We start from the raw sequence: 18,789 nt of genomic DNA on the forward strand, positions 1-18,789 counted from the left end.
GCAAATGTAGCAGCACAGCAATAATGTAGTGGTTAGAGCATCCGCCTAACGAGCAGGCAATCCCGGTTCGAGTCCAGCTACAGCACATATCATTTTCCATGTGAAATCAGTATATGAACATAATTTTACATCTTTTTGCTGTATAACCTACATAATAACATTTAAATGTGAACTGGAGTACTGCATGAAATGCACATGTGAAGTGTCAGTGTCATAATGAATAAGGCACTAGTAAGCAGGTTTAAGCACAAATAAGCAGTAGTAAGCATATATAAGCACTAGTAAGTGTATTTAAGTGCATTTGTATGGGGGTAAGCATTGCCTACACAGATTAAGCAAAGTAGAAGCTGAGTGTAAGAAACTGTAACCGGAGGTTAGCAGTGCTTACCGTCATGCAAACCCATACAAACCCACTTACAACTGCTCAAAACTGCCTTAATCACACTGTATCCAACGGCCCTTGTTCTGTCTAGCAACAAAATAAGCAGCCTCTGATAGGATCAAATCCAGGACCCTGCAAACTATAGCTAAAGTAATTTACCAATAAGCCACCTCAGATATACATATCCTTGATGTATTCATAAATATATCATCGAGCCCAGTCATTCAACAGTACAGAGAATGTATTCCAACATGTAGATGTATGTGTGTGAGTAAATATCTTAATGTCTAAATGGTTACATATTAATATATGTATATGTGTATATATATATATATATATATATATATATATATATATATATATATATATATATATATATATATATATATATATAATATATAAATATTTATGAACATATAAACATGCAAATGCCTACATCTATAGATATATATGTCCACATCTAAATGTCTAAATATATACGGCAGGTTATAGTTATATGTCAGCAGATATATATATAGGTATATATGGACAGACATCTGTAGATAATGGGGAAATAAAACATATATGTCCTCATGCAATGTTAATGGGGTTGAGAGGCCCCACAAGATATACATCTGGTATGAATAGGTATACCCCCCAGCCAAGCATAACCCCCCTGTAATACAGTACCAAGTGTTGCAGATCCATAAGCAGGACCAGACATGACATGGCCATCCCTAGGATACATATACACAAACACATATATGCCGATACAGATATATATATATATATATATATATATATATATATATATAAATATGTACATATATAGAGATATATATGTACCTGCACATACACACACAGAGATTTGTACAGTAACATACATATGTAGTACGTGCACACAATATGGAGCAGCCAGTATTCCTACAGTCACACCTTACCAACTGGAAACTGTATGAGCCACCCATACGTATAACATTCATAGCCTGCAACATATACCCACAGACATATCAAAGGGTATAACACCACACACAGGTGTGCATAAATTAATGTAAAGGCTTTATCTGTGTACTATGACAGTTATATATGCCATGTCATATAGCTGTTTAGACACTGACATCCATGTGAACAGAGTAATGCAACTGTGAAACAGTTATACTAAGACAGTAGTCTGGAAAGGTTGACATATGTTGCTGTCCAGGCCGAGGCCTACAAGTAGCACATTAGTAATGACAGACTGGGCCACAGCATACCAGACAGTCAACAGTACATAAGGCAGATGTATAGGTCAGCAGCCTCTATATACACTCTGTACACAATCCCTATGGGGGACAGACTCCACTTGACACAATGGGATGTATCTGTTACATAACAAGGCATACCTAACACCATCACAATCACACTGACAAACAGAACACGCCGTATGGCAGGAGGCAGTAGGCCTGCATTTACCCAAGGTGGATTGTATGGTAAAGTACTTCCAGATACCTTAAGGCTGCCTATCCCAGATACCAACACATGCTGTAACAGCTTAGGTTAGTCATGGTGCACCCCCTCTACACTCACTAATACTGGGCCATATACCACTGTTACATACACTGGCCACTGGAGTGCATTAGAGCACACATGTATTGTGTAGGTGAAACCCACACATATATGACCCCTACCCCCAGAATGTGTGGGGGACACAACAGCAGTGGAGTGATGGCAGGAATGACAGCATGACATACACACAGCCCACTACATAACCCCTGACAGCATGTCATATGTGCAAAGCCTAGTATGTAGGTGGAGGACAGAGGCTGGAACACAGGCACATATGTGTAAAACTGTTGTCATACAGTAAGCAAGATATGTATAAGCGTACATATCTAGATGGATATATGTATACTTATTTATACATATATGTTCACCATATGTCCTGCACATGGAGTGGAGCCCTACTTCAGCCCCAGCAGTCCCAACCTCTCAGTGCAAGGGGATGTCACGTATGTAGTGCAGGTATATTTGTAGACTATTGCTACTGTAATAGGGATTGTCTTCACAGAAATGGTGTGTGTGGGAGGCCACATCTGCTGTTAACATGTGCGCCATTGGCTACTTACAGACATCCTAAGGTCATCATAGTACAGTACCACTGCTAGCACAGTAACGCCCCTGTGGACTACAGCTGTGATATGGCCAATATATGTGGACAGTCTGACACACTCGGGTCTGTCCAGGGGTATACACAGAACCCCTTCATGCAAGACATGTGGACCAGGCCTGTCAATGTGGATGTTACCAGCCATGTAGATGGGTATAACACATACATACTGGTATACATTTGCCCGCCTAGGTTATGCATTTATACACCCCTGTCTGTCCTGACACATAATAACCACTGGTACAGAGGTGCCATGGCAACATACTATCCACTAGTTAGTGACATACATCTGAACAGCATCCCACTGCTTTGTCTGACAGACATGACTGTTATGATGGCCAGGCAGCAGTACCTCTGGCAAGTATCTGGACATGACATCTCACTGGATAAGTACAGTAAGCTGCTAGGCATGTAACAAAGCACAGTGCAGGCTACAGGCAGACTAACCCAACACTGGGCTACATCTCCTATGTGGGAATACACATGTACCTGCATAGATAGCAGGCTATACAGGCATGTCACATCACAGAGTAACAGACACCTGTGTGAAAGTGCATAACCACAACCAATGTGAAAACAGCCACAGCCACATATGGTAAGCTGGGATACTATTACAGTATATGGACTATCTGATGTACATCATCCTCATATGGGCCACTCAGACAACAACCCTACATATACTGAGCCGCTACACAGTGTGGTCCGATCTCTGTCTGTGGTTTGGAACATGTTTGTGTTAGCCCCTACAAGCATGTAAGCTGATAGGGTGACATACAGTGGAGCAGCATGTAACATCAGCTAGAACAGGAATAAGAACAATGACATCTACCACAGTCTCTACACAGGCCAAGGTACATGTGCACTATACACACACTGTCGACAATTACCAGACTTCTAAATCAGTATTGTAAACACAATCACAGAATGCCCAGGCTATGTCCTCAAATATATCCCCTACTATACATAACATATGTAGCAGTCTAATATCTTACTGGCTCATCAGACATGCTGTCACTGAATATGGTCTACAGAACATATGCACCCCCTACTGCATGACATATGTACAAAGGTTGACATGGTTGTGGTTGGAGGCACCAACACAGGCCCAATATTGACATGTCACTGTGATGACCTCATACATTTCCTGTCGTAACAGGGTGTGATGCAACATATGTCCTATGAGGAATATGACATCAGTAACTCTCCCGGCTGTCACCATTTACTGACTACAATCCTCACACTACCTCCTGCAGTTGAGAGATATGTGCTCTGTGGGTAACACAAGGAACACAAGGCACCACACACTGCACAGCCTGCAGATAACCCTACAGATGGGGATTCCTCATAAACATAGCACTGACATGACAAGTATTAAAACATGTAGGACAGCCATATACACACACACCCCGTTAAACCAATAGTACCCCAACTGTAGTATAGCAGCACTTAGTCTGTAGTCAGGACAGGCATATCCCCCTCCTGTGTGTTGGCCTGTTTCCACAGTGTATGTTATCAGAGGTAAGTCCCCAATCCATCTGTAATGCTGTTTGCCAAGCAACAGATCTAGTTCCTGCTCACAGTAAATGTAAAGGCCTAACATCAACAAGATTTTTCTAGATATTGGAGTGTGTTTCCATGCAATTGGCTATGGGAATGTTACCATAGCTGTTCCACATGCAATTAGCTAGAGAAGGGCTGTAATCTGTGCAGATGCCATCAGCTGATCATGAGCATCACTGACAATACACATGCCGCTGCCTAAGCAAAGTAGGTGTAAGTCTCCACATCCACCAGAGAGGGAGTGAGAGAGGCAGACAGAGGCAAAGATAAGTCAGGGTGGGTTGGGAGAGTAAAAGGTAACCATGTTTGTGTCACATACCTACCAGTCCGGGGTATTGAACCCGTGACTGACTATGTACTGATATCACATCTGTTATCCCTGCATGGCGGATATTGTGATTTTATGCTAGGGGCACCATGTAAGAAATATTAAATACACACTCAACATTGGGTCCAGTTGTTACACACTCACAACCACCTCCACACAGGACATGAATGACAAACATCAACACATTCAGACACACACCTTTCATATCTGGGATTAGAACCCCTACCTAACTAGTTATTACACTAGAGCACTATGCCATTACAGAATGTGCCACAGAGATTACTGGAGTACTCTTTCCCCAAAGGTTCATTTCACAGTGAGTGACATCAGCAGGACTGCCAAAGTAGAGCAAATTAATTGTAGTGAGTGTGAGTAACCAAACATGCATTGCTCTCTACACAGGCATAGGAACAGACACAAAAGCATCCACAACTTCCATGTGTGATAATAGAACCTCTACCAGAGTTCCATATCACACTACAGCATTACGCTGTTATGGCACACACCTCAGAGATTGCTGGAGTACTCTTTCCCCATAGGTGTACTTCACAGTGATTGAAATCAGCAGGATTGCCAAAGTAGGGCATTTGAATTGCATTGAGTGTGACTAACTTAAGTTGCCCTAATTAGTCTGTATGCATTCACCGCTGTTCTGGCCAGAACAAAAATAACCTGCCTTTGCAGGTCATGAACCCAGGACCCTCTAGATTATAGTCACAGTAATTAACCACTAAACCATCACAACAGTACATGTGACTGCGGTTCCACCAAAGTAATCCCATCATAGCCTAATTAAACTGAGCATGTGAAAGGAATGTATATACAGTTGTCCATAAAATGTAAAAGACCTCTCCAAGCCCAACTTCATACTATTCAAGGCAGAAGTGACAATGTTTGTGACACCCATGGAGACAGGAGCTGACAGTTCAAGTGATGAATCCTGCACTAAGGCACTGTATGAGCACAGCCACTTGTGCATGATTCCTGACATCCCACATAGAACCATGATGCTCACCTCTGAAATAATCAAGCCAGTCTGGTGGTCTCCTGCCATTAACAGAGTATACAAAAGATGGCAGACACTGTTGAGGAAAAAAGGATAATCCAAGGATGCAAACAACAGACGGCAGACACTGTTGAGGAAAAAAGGATAATCCAAGGATGCAAACAACTCCCTTACCAGCCCCAGTAAGATGTTGAGATCCCTCATGGAATCCTCCAAAGCTGATTATGTAACTAAAATTTCCACAGATTCCATGGACTACCACACAACATTCTATAGTTATGTCCAAATTCTAACTAGCAATGTTCAGAAGTGCTCTGAGCTGCAAAAGAATGTCATTACATACACTGCTCCCACGGAATGTGCCAATATTCTAGCAGATTGATTTAGTGCCAAATTCACCACCTCACACCCCCAAAAGGGCCCATGTCAATACGTAAAGGGTTCCATTGTCCAGTAATCATGGTCACACAGACAGATAATGCACTATCCACAACAAAAAATACAGCATCCATGGGACCAGATGACATCCTGGACTGTGTACTACATGAACTACAAAATGGAATGGCAACTCACCTAACTGTCATGTGTAATCATAGCCTCTCATCAGGCCTGGTGCCCACTGAGTGGCGCACAGCTGCAGTTATCCCACTCCACAAGGGGGATCCACCTGTGATCCCTGGAACTACTGTCACATCAGTCTGACATGCCTGCTCTGCATGGCCATGGAATGCATTATCAGGGATGTTTTGAATACAGACATTGGCAACCCTCAAACACTGGACCCCTCACCGATTCGGCTCATGGAGGCGCAATCTTGTCTCCTGAAACTGACTGACTGTTTTGACTCAGTCTGCATAGCTGTTGAAGAGGGTAAGGCAGTCCACAAAGCCTATGTGGACCTCACCAAGCCCTTTAACACCATCCCACAGTCTGGAAACATAGATTAACATACTAATTTGGCCATACATCCCTATGCCACTCATTGCTTTGCCACATGGCTTACTGACAGAACCCAAACTGTAGGTGTAACTGACGCCAAATCCATCCCCAGACAAGTGGAGTACCTCAGGGTTCAGTTCTGGGGCCACTGTTGTTTGGCATCTACATCTCTGAAGTACAGGCCAACAGTACAGGACTCTCGCTAACAAAGGTAACAGATGACTGCAATATGGGAGTCATTATGAGCCTGACTGTACTGCATAATATGTTACTGATACCAGCCTGACATCATACAGGTGGGATGGAGTTCTATTAACATCTTGTTCCCTTGCCGTGTAAGGACCTGGTTATGGGATCTGCAACAGTTGGTAGTGTATTGCAGGGCAGACGTATTTGTGGGGGGATACCTATTCGTGCATGACGTATGTCATTTGTGCCTGTCAACACCACTAATGGAGCATGTGAACATATATGTTTTTGCTATGTTCCCACTTTATCTACAGATGTATGTCTGTATATACCTATATATATATATATATATATATATATATATATATATATATACATATATATATATATATATATATATATATATATATATATATGTATGTATATATATATATATATATATATATATATATATATATATATATATATACATATATGTGTGTGTGTGTGTGTGTGTATGTGTATATATATATATATATATATATATATATATATATATATATATATATATATATTTACATATATCAATATGTTGCATCTGTTTAGACATTAATATATTTTCATGCACACATACATCTACATGTTGGAATGCATTCTCTGTACTGTTGTATGACTCGGCTGGATGATATGTTTGTGAATACCCCAAATCCAGAAAAAGAAGTGAATTCCACTAAAGAACGCTCAGTAGAACAAAAAAACAATGTAAATATTGGAAGAGCGTTGCACCACAGGTATTAGTATTTCATCTGAGTATTCAAAACTTGCTAAATAACCAAAATGGCAGAAAGACAGCTTCAAAACAATAGCTTCAGTAACAGGCTTTTACCATGTTGAATCCACAATATATGAAATATAGAGCTTTGCTGTTGTAAAAGTCAAGTGGCGTTGTAATTCCACAGATTTAAAACTTGTGGATGTCATAACAGAAAAAACAAACATAAAAGTGAAGAACCCTTCTGATGTAAACAATGGACAAGCGCTTTCAGCTTTTTCAAGCTTTCTTCAGATCCAAGTAAGTAAGCTGGGTTCGGTGTTTGAAAGTTGGTATCATCCAATGAAACACCTCAGTGAATGATGAATGTTAACCAGTCAAGTTAGTCCACTGGTACACACCTCCATAGCTTGAAGTTAAAACTCTTTATTTAAAACTCTTTGTTTAAAACAACATGACAGTTTGACGTTTCTAAGACAGACTCAGACATATTTTCATAAGGAATATTAGTAAAATCTTTTTAGTAGGTTCTGGTTAAAAGAACAAGCTCTGCATAAAAGCCAAGATTTGAGAGAAAAAGGTGAAAAAAAGATGGTCATTTAGGGTGCTTCTTTTTATTTCATTTCAACAGTTTCTTTGGGACATCAGAGCTCAAGTCAGTATACCTTAAGACCAATTGTGGCTGGTAGAGGATGGCTGACAGAATCTGTTTCTATGTTTATTGAACAAGAACTAAAAAAGATGCTACCTAGGGCTGCCACTATGATAAAAGATACAGCTGAGTTCCTACAACATCTGTATATAGCTCTAGAACATCATGATGATCTTGAGAGTCTGCTATTGGTAACCCCAGACGTGTATAGTTTATTCACTTCCATACCAAATAATTATGGCATTGAAGCAGTAAGAAAATTTCTAACTGAAGTGAAGGTAGAATCACGTTTGATATGTGATCTTTTGGAAATCGTGTTGCAGTACAATGTGTTTACCTATGACAACAGCTACTATTAGCAGAGATGGGGGAGTTGTCAGATAATTCTGTACAATCAGTTTGTGGATGACACCTTCATTGTATGGAAGGGCAAAGAAGACGATTTAAGAAACTTTGTTAACTTCCTGTCACAGACCACTACTTTCCTGAAATTTGATGTAAAAACATCTAGAGAGATGATTTACTTTCTGGATGTGAGATTATCTCTTGATCCGGGGAACGGAATAGACACTTGCCTCTATAGGAAAGATATGTGGCGAAACCACATGCTCCATTTTTCCAGTATGCCTCTTAGGCATATTTTCTCTAACATTGTTGAAAATCAAATTGCAAGGATTTCAAAGCTATGTACAGAAGAGGCAACCTTTCTCCAGGAAGAAGAGAGGCTTATTAATAATTTCAGCCAACGAGGATATGGAAAGAGAAGATTAGAACTAAACAAGACCAGAATTAATGACATACATATATGACCTGTTTTTATTGACAGAAACCTTAGGTATACTGACTTGGGCTATGATGTCCCAAAGAAACTGTTGAAATGAAATAAAAAGAAGGGCCCTAAAGTACCATCTTTTTTTTCACCTTTTTCTCTCAAATCTTGGCTTTTATGCAGAGCTTGTTCTTTTAACCAGGACCTACTGAAAGGATTTTACTAATATTCCTTATGAAAACATGTTTGAGTCTGTCTTAGAAACGTCAAACTGTCATGTTGTTTTAAACAAAGAGTTTTAAATAAAGAGTTTTAACTTCAAGCTATGGAGGTGTGTACCAATGGACTAACTTGACTGGTTAACATTCATTATTCACTGAGGTGTTTCATTGGATGATACCAACTTTCAAACACCGAACCCAGCTTACCTACTTGGATCTGTAGAAGGCTTGAAAAAGCTGAAAGCGCTTGTCCATTGTTTACACCAGAAGGGTTCTTCACTTTTGTGTTCATTTTTTCTGTTTTTATGACATCCACATATTTTAAAGTTGTGGAATTACAACACCACTTGACTTTTACAACAGCAAACTCTATATTTCATATATTGTGGATTCAACATGGTAAAAGCCTGTTATTGAAGCTATTGTTTTGAAGCTGTCTTTCTGCCATTTTGGTTATTTAGCAAGTTTTGAATACTCAGATGAAATACTAATACCTGTGGTGCAACGCTCTTCCAATATTTACAATGTTTGTGAATACAGCAGGGTTATGTATATTTGAGATGGCTTAGAGGTAAATCACTTGGGCTATGGTGTGCATGGTCCTGGACTCGAGCTGAGCAGAGGTTGTTTATTTTGTTGCTAGGCAGAACAAGTGTTGATGGATACAGAGTGATTAAGGCACTTTAAAGTAGTTGTATGTGGGTTTGCGCGGGTTTGCGTGGAGGTAAGCACTGCTAAAGTCTGGTTACAGTTTCTTATACTCAATTAGCTGCTGAATTGCTTAACTTGTGCAGGCATTGCTTAGCTTTGTGCAAACACATGCACCCCTGCTTGTAACTGCTTTAAAGAACCTTAATCACTGTGTATCCAATGTCCATGTTCTGCCCAGAAACAATATAAACAGCTCTTGTAGGGCTCAAACAGAGGACCCTGCACACCATAGACAAAGTGATTTACCACTATGCCATCACAGATACAAAGAGATTTGATGTTTGCAGAAACATATCATCCACTCCAGTCATGTAGCAGTACAGAGAATGTATACCAACATCTAGATGTATGGGTGTGTACCTATATTAATATCTAAACAGATACAACATATCTAGATATGTAGATATATAAATTTCTAAAACTATATAAATATATATCAATATATATATGCACATATATATATATATATATATATATATATATTCATATGCCTAAATCGACACATATATGTATCTACACCTATATGTCTACATATATATATATATATATATATATATATATATATATATATATATATATATAGCACATTACATATGTGTACACAGATATATATCTATGTAGGTGCATACAGACATAGTTATATATATATTAGCAGATGTATAAACCTATATAGGTATGTATGGCCATACATTTGTAGATAGCAATGGCAGATTAACAAATACACATATGTTCACATGCACCGTTAATGGGGTTGAGAGGCCCCACACACTATACATCTTGTACAAATATGCATCCCCCCACAGCCAAACAAGTGGCTGACCTTGATATCACATGTATGGGTATGGCTTTACACCACAGCCTCTCAGCTAATTTACCACAAATAACATCCCAGCCAATATACATATAAATTCTGTATATTGGCTGGGTTGTTGTTCATGGTATTTTTTCTTTGTTTGTCTGTTTGTGGTATCAGTATCTCAGCTAATTTACATTTGTTATCTCTGTATGGTTGACATTGTGATATATAGTAGGGACACCATAAAAGAAATAAGCAAAACCCCCTCGACATTGCCCACACACTCACAACCGCCTATCCACAGGATACGAGTTACAAACACACACACACCTGTTATGTCTGGGAGTTGAACCCATCCCTGTATGGTTGACATTGTGATATATAGTAGGGCCACCATAAAAGAAATAAGCAAAACCCCCTCGACATTGCCCACACACTCACAACCACCTCTTCACAGGATATGAGTTACAAATACACACATACACACACACACACACACACACACACACACACACACACACACACACACACACACACACACACACACACACCTGTTATGTCTGGGAGTTGAACCCCTATCTAACTAGTTTATTACACTACAGCACTACTCAGTTATAGTACGTGCCATGGACATTACTGAAGTACTTTTCCCCCAAAGGTGAATTTCACATTGAATGACAACAGCAGGATTGCCAAAGTAAAACATTTGAAATGTACTGTGAGTGAGTAACCTATAATGCATTCCTCCATACACAGACATTGGAGCACACACAAAACATCCAGAACTGCCATGGGTGGAGACAGAACCTTACCACAGTTCTAGATCACACTGCAGCTGTACGTAGTTACAGGACTCGCTACAGAGATTACTGAGCTACAACCTTCCCAGAGGTGTATTTCTAGGTGGGTGACATCAGCAGCCTTGCCAAAGTTGAGTGCATGAGTTGTACGGAGTGTGAGTAGCCTAAAAAGCATTGTTCTCTACTCAGTCAGACACACACACACACACACACACACACACACACACACACACACACACACACACACACACACACACACACACACACATTCACAGTTGCCAAGTCTGGGGTTAGAACACCTATCTAACTACATTATCACACGAGAGCTGTAAGCAGTTACAGGACGTGCTACAGGGATTACTAGATTATTATTTTCCCAGAGTTGTATTTCCAGGTGAGTGACATCAGCAGCCTTGCCAAAGGTGAGTATATGAACTGTACGGAGTGTGAGTGGTCTAAAAAGCATTGCTTTCTACTCAGGCAGATGCACACACACACAGATTCACACACCAACATACGCAGTTGCCAGGTCCGGAGTTAGAACACCTACTTAACTACTTTATCACACTACAGCAGTACGCAGTTACAGGACACGCTACAGGGATTACTAGATTATTATTTTCCCAGAGTTGTATTTCAAGGTGAGTGACATCAGCAGACTTGCCAAAGTTGAGTATATGAATTGTATGGAGTGTGAGTGGTCTAAAAAGCATTGCTTTCTACGCACACACACACACACACACACACACACACACACACACACACACACACACACACACACACACCAATACACACACACATACAGTTGCCAGGTTTGGGGTTAGAACACCTACTTAATTACTTTATCACACTACAGCAGTACGCAGTTACAGGACATGCTAAGGAGATTACTGGGCTGTGATATTCCCAGAGGTGTATTGCTAGGTGAGTGACATCAGCAGCCTTGCCAAAGGTGAGTATATGAATTGGATGGAGTGTGATTAGCCTAAAAAGCATTTCTCTCTACAAAGTCAGAGACAGAGAGACATGCACTCACACAGTTGCCGAGTCTGGGGTTAGAACTACTACCTAACTAGTTTATCACTACAGCAGTGCACAGTTATGGGACACGCCATGGAGATTACTGAGCTACAGCTCTCTCAAAGGTGTATTTCACATTGGATGACCTCAGCAGGCTTGTCCTAATACTGCTATGGGGAGGGCAGTGTGTGCATGGGCCATAACCAATTAATGTAGGGGTTGTCATGCCACATGCAGGCACACACAGGGTAGTATGCCACAGGTACATGTATACAGCTACTAGGTGACTACTTCCTTGTACAGTCATGTTGCACAGCTGGCACATGCACCATATAGCCTGTCATGCTGATAGATACTGGTGGCTAGTATCTGCAGTGAGTGACACCTGCACCTCATGTGTTTGGGGCCCTTTGGCTGTGTGCTGGATGGGACAGGCCCAGATGGCTCCTTGTCATGATCACCCTCCTCCACACATCTATGTCCATCTACCTTTGGCTTATTATAGTGTGTTGTCCTTACATATACGTCTGTATTCCCATCCACTGTGTGTGCAAGGCAGGAGTGGTGCATACTGATATGTGTCTGCAATAAGTACTGCAACTGCCAGATATGTCTGGTCCACTGGTGTTTGCAGACATGGTCTTCATGTGTTTAAGTGTGTGAGCATGCCCACCTTTCAGTATGTTGATGACTAACATTGCCTTCATTCATCTAAGTGTGTGAGCATGCCCAGTATGGCCATCTATACTGCATGTATGGATCAAGTCCAGGTAGTTTGTACTGTGGTGCTGACCTTTGTGTTCTACACTGACAGGTAGCATGCTGTGTCTGCAGGGTATGCATCGGTCATGTGGCACTGACTGTTGCTACATTTCTGCATACCCGGGGGCACCTGACTGTTTCTACATTTCTACACAGGGGTGGGGGTGCCACACCTGACTGTTACTATAAGTGTAATTAGGATGGTGGGCACACCTGACACATTTACTCTGTTGCTAGGACTGTACTGGTATGTCAGGTACACAATTTCAGTCTGTGAACTTACCTATTGTGGTGGCTAGAGGCATACCAGTGTACTACAGATCTTAGCTTTCACTATCTACATATTAATTTCTGACTTTCTAGACTTCACAACTTACATCCAACTGCATGGCCTGCTGTAGTGTGTCTGTGTAGGCCTGGGGGAGCAGTTACCCATAGGGCTCATTCAGAGGCCATAGTACAGCATTTGTTTGTGTTTGTCTACACCTATCCTGCTGGCTGTGACTGTTGTGGGGTATGTGCCCTCTCAAGTGGCATATGTGAGTCACTTATCTTGTGGGTGTCCCAGTTTTGAGGGTGGTGCTGCAGGGCTGCCTGTCGAATGCACATAGTTGCCATCTCTTTTACTGTATGTGTGAGTTGGAGAGAGGTGCCATTCCCTAGGTCCCTAATGTGTCAGTGCATGTGCTATGTGTTGCCTCTCTGCCAAGGCCAAGGCATACTGGGCACGCCTCCTTCTGCCTGCTGGGGCAAGCTCAGTTTGTTCCTCCTCCGAGTCACTCTGTGCCTGTGCAGGCCTTGGCACTGGTGGGGGGCTGTGTGGCCCTGCCCCATGCTGTTCTTGCTGCAGCTGTTTCTGCAAGATCATATTGTGTAGCATGGCACATACAAGGACAATTTGGGTACATGTAGTTGGTGAGTACTGCAAGGCTCCACCGGATGTGTCCAGGCACCAGAACCATGATTTGAGCTTCCCAAACACATGCTATATTATGATTCGTGTTTGTGCGTGTGCCTCATTATGGAGTTCTTGTTCAGGTGTGTGTGCATTTATGATGGGTGTCATCAGCCATGGCTCAAGTGTGTATCCAGCATCCCCCACTAGGTGACCATGTGGGATGTCCCCATTGGCAAATGTCTGGTACAGCTGCGTCAGATGCCAGATATGTGAATCGTGGTAGCTTCCAGGGCAGCCAGCACACACATTCATTATTATGCCCTGGGCATCGCACATGATCGGGCAGTTGATAGAGGGGAAGCACTTGTGGTTGATGTAGACGCTACCCTACTCACCTGGTGGTGCTTTAATGTGTATGTGCATGCAGTCTATTACACCCACTACCTCAGGGTATTCTGCTATTTGGTGAAAGGGACGCATATTGCTGGCCAATGCCTCACGGGTGATGGGGAAATATATGTGCTCACCGACATGTGCTGACATGGTATCCAGGAACTGGTGAAGTACCCTGGATGCTGATGCCTGTGAAATCCCCATCATATCCCCAATTGGCCTTTGGAAGGTACCTGTAGCTAGTATTCTTAGGCCTACTCATACCTTGGTAGCAACTGGGATGGGTTTCCCTCTGTTAGTTCTGTGTGTGAGGCGTGGTCGGCACAACTCAACAATTTGCTGTAGGAGGTCTCTGTCCACCCTAAAGCGCTCCACTATCTCCAGCTCATGTAGCCCTTGGTAGGTTACCCTAGGTCTGTACACTCTTCTCCGTCTCCTCACTGTGGGATGCTCAGCAGCATTCACATCCTTACTTCCCTCAGCCTCTTGCACATGCTGGTTTATGATAGCAAAAGCAGCCCCTAACATTTTTTTTCTCTTGCTTTCATTTTGTAAAATTTCCTCGACTGTGTACACCGGTGGGGCAGATTTTTTGGGAAAAACAAGGGGGACAGGTGTTTGCTTAGTTTATAGTGGTGTGTTGGGCTGGGTTGGGCTGCTGCCTGTGAAATTGGCTGTTTCTGATACATTTCACCCGTCAGCTACGCTAGTTCTCCTTGTACTGCTGTTTTCCCTTCCCACAGCCTCCCTGTTTAAGCCTGTGTGCGCACAGTGCAAAAAGAGTGCTGAAATGTGCACAGAGCTGCTATTTCCTGGTTTAACTTCCTTTTTCTTCCTGTAAGACCCGGTGCGTGGTGCGCACACCCACTTACACTTTGTAAAGAGTGCTAGGCAGTTTGGACACACCTCTAGCTTAGCTGTGCTAAGCTAGAAGCAGTCCGAATCCACAGGGCTCCAATCCACTTACAGTATACCTGACACCCCACCATGATGTTACCTATATCCTAGTCTTGCACCCAGCTATTTATACTCTTACACTCTTGGGACCTGCCTTACACCGTGGGGAAAACTGGGATTAACTAACCTTTCCCTCATTTGCATAGGATTACCTGCTAATGCATATTTACATCTCTCACACTGAGACTCCCCCCTTAGCAACCACTACTCACTGGCCAGGTTGTCTTCTGCCTGCCATTGACTTGCATGACAGAATACTTATTTTAGTTAGAATGCTCGTTTTATGTTTATTTTCTTATTTTCCCTGATCCCATTTGCGTGCTGCTGCCCAATGCTTAAACAGCCAAGATTGGAGAAAAAAAAATAAAAGTTGATTTTTTTCATCTTTTAAACAGTTTGCAATGCCAATGGCCTTATACTTGGCCATTTTCATACTTCCTCAATGGCATGCAGCCTTTATTTGGAGCTGTCATAGCTTTGTTTTGGAATTTGCAGAAATGTACTTGGTTACTAACCAAGCACATCTCTACAGATTGCACTAGTCTTGCACAGACTATTTCAAGCTTCCTGGATTGCAAAATCACCTCATTTGCATGGATTTCTCCTGCAAATGAGGTGATTTGCATACCAGGGCTTAGTCCATGCAAGATTAGTGCTGGAGCTCTTGTGCATGCCCCTGCCAGCTGTTCCTGGATCGCACGGCAGAGATATTGCCTGTGTGAGCTACTGCACTCATCTTGCACTCCGTGCAGGCTTTTGAAAATCCGGGGGTATGTAAGCAGTATAATGTTGACCTAGGGCTCTGGGTATGGTTCCTGGCCCCCTTACTCCATGGTAAAGCTGTAACTGTTGTTTCTAAACTGCTTAATACTGATTTTTTTTAAACTATGATAAAGTTAAACAATGTTTATTGGAATGTTTTAAGTTAATATGTGAAGCTTACAGAAAAAAGTTTCATGAGCATAGACGTAAGGCAGATGAAAGTGTATGTGATTATATTGTTGAGTTAAGCAATTATTTTCTTAGGTGGGTGAGTGGATGTCAGGTCACCACTTTTGAAAGGCTGGCAGATCTTTTGCTGAGGGAGCAAGCCCTAAGCATGTTGCCTGAGGACATGAGAATCTGGTTGGCAGACTGGGAGTGAGACTGTGGAGATAAGCTGATGGGAAAAGGGCTCTCTACTTAGCAAGCAGGGTATCACTGCACAGCAAGGGGATACCCAGTGCTGCACATAAATATAAGGGAACCCATGGTGGGCAGCCCAAACCACCCCAACAGAGTCCGCCAGTAACAGGGGAAGCCACTAGTTCAGATGCATGGCCAGCATCAAAGGTTAGATGTTTTAAATGCAACCAGTGGGGCCTTGTAGCATACAGATGTCCACAGAAACAAGGTGGGGAACAAACGTTAAGGGAGCCAGCAAGTGGGAATAACAGTATGCCAGTAGTAAGCTGTCTGGAGACAACAGTGGTACCAGACTATCACCAGAGTTTATATTCTATTTTAGTGAATGGAAAACAGGCCACTGCTAAGAGTGAGACAGACTCTAACATAACCATTGTCAAGCCTGCAGTGGATAAAGAGGAGCAGTACTTGCTTGGACAGTTCTCAACAGTCAGAGCTTTAGGAGGGACCCATTCCTTGACTGGGAGGGTGGAAAAGGATGCAAGCAAGTAGTTATGTTTGAGGACATCCCTGCAGATGTCCTGATAGAGAATGATTTTGATAATGCAGTACTCTGTGTGCATGCAGTTACATGCAGTCAGGCTTGGAGACAGGCATGTGGGGCTAATAGCCTGGGGGAGAGCCAGACAAACCCCACACCTGCAGCCAGGGCCAGTAAGGTGGCTATGTCAGGGAGGGAGCTAGTCTATAGCAGTGAGCCTGAAGGTGAGCTACAGCTGCTGGTAGGTACTGATGTTCCCTTGGACAGAGTGACTGCAAAGCCAGAGGTGAGTAGTAGTACCCAGGCTTATGGGAGACACCACTGTCAGAAGATACCAGACTTCCTTTGGAAGGGGAGATGTGAAGGGTCACAAAGGTAGACTTGAGACAGGATCAGCTCTCAGACCTTACACTAAGAGGTTTGAGGTAGGTAGCTAGGGATGCATCTGATTCTTATGAAAAAGGGGAGTCTGTATACTGGAACAAAGGGTTACTATATAGAGTGGACCCCTGAGGGAGGGCTAGAGGATGTGTAATACAACAGTTGGTAATGCCTAGATCCTACCATCTGACACTTCTCACCATAGCCTGTGACAGGGTCTATATTAGAACATCGAAGTTTGAAAACTTTGAATGTTCTAATATCGAACCCTATTCAGTGAAAGCTGAAAACATCGAACATACAGAACAGCGAATTCTTTCCTAGGGAAAAAATTTGCTGTTCCAAAACACATACACACAACACAAGCACACCAAACAAACAGAAATCTACACACATACATCTAAAATCTTACACCTAACCCTACAGTAAACTATACACCACACCACTAACTATCCACTTACCTTAACCCAAACCCTAACCCTAAGGTCTGTCACTGTCGCACACTCACCTCTCCCGCTTCTTAACCCTAACTCACCTAACCCACCCTAACCCTCACTTCCTCACAATCGCACACATACCTAACCCGCACCCTAACCCTCACGTCTACACAATCGCACACTTACCTGAACCCAACCCATAACTTTCCACCACAATGCTGAAAATACAGAAGCAACAGAAATGGACAACTGAATTCTTTCCCTAGGAAAAAAATTGGTTTTCTGTTGCTTTGATATTTTCAGCTTTTGCTGAATAGGATTCTATATTAGAACATTCAAAGTTTTAAAACTTTGATATTGTAATATAGACCTCCTGTGACATTCCTTTTGCAGGTCATATGGGCATAAAGTGTACCAAGAGACATATTATGCAGAACTTTTATTGGCCTGGGATCGCAACGATTGTTGTAGGGTACTACAGGACCTGTGAGCCATGCCAAAAGGTAGGCAAGGCAGAGGCAAGGTCAAAGCTCTTTTGATGGCTTTTCCTGTGACTGAGGAGCCATTTTAGAGGTTAGCTATGGATAGTGTGGGGCCTCTGAGTACCACATTATCCATAACTACCCTCTGAAATGGCTCCTCAGTCACAGGCAAAGGCATTTCAGAGGGTAGCTATGGATAGTGTGGAAGAAGTATATCCTGGTGGTGGTAGATTATGCTACTAAATGCCCTGAGGTGGAGGATCTGTCCTCCACCGAGGCAGAGAAGGTGGCACATGCTTTGTTAGAGATGTTCAGCAGGGTAGGTTTCCCGAGAGAAATACTGACTGATAGAGGTGCCAATTTCAAGTCAGACCTGCTGGCTTGTATGTGGCAGTACTGTGGGGTGAAACACCTAATGACCACCCCTACCACCCCCAGACTAATGGTCTTGTGGATAGGTTAAATTTCTACACTAAAGACCATGCTATGGGCATTTGCAGACCAGTTTAAGTGAGAGAGTAGGATAAATATTTGCCCATCTGCTGTTTGCATACAAAGAGGTAC

This window comes from Protopterus annectens, chromosome 8.part0, assembly GCF_019279795.1.
Source record: "Protopterus annectens isolate FY-2018-M chromosome 8.part0, PAN1.0, whole genome shotgun sequence".
Classification (NCBI taxonomy): domain Eukaryota; kingdom Metazoa; phylum Chordata; order Ceratodontiformes; family Protopteridae; genus Protopterus; species Protopterus annectens.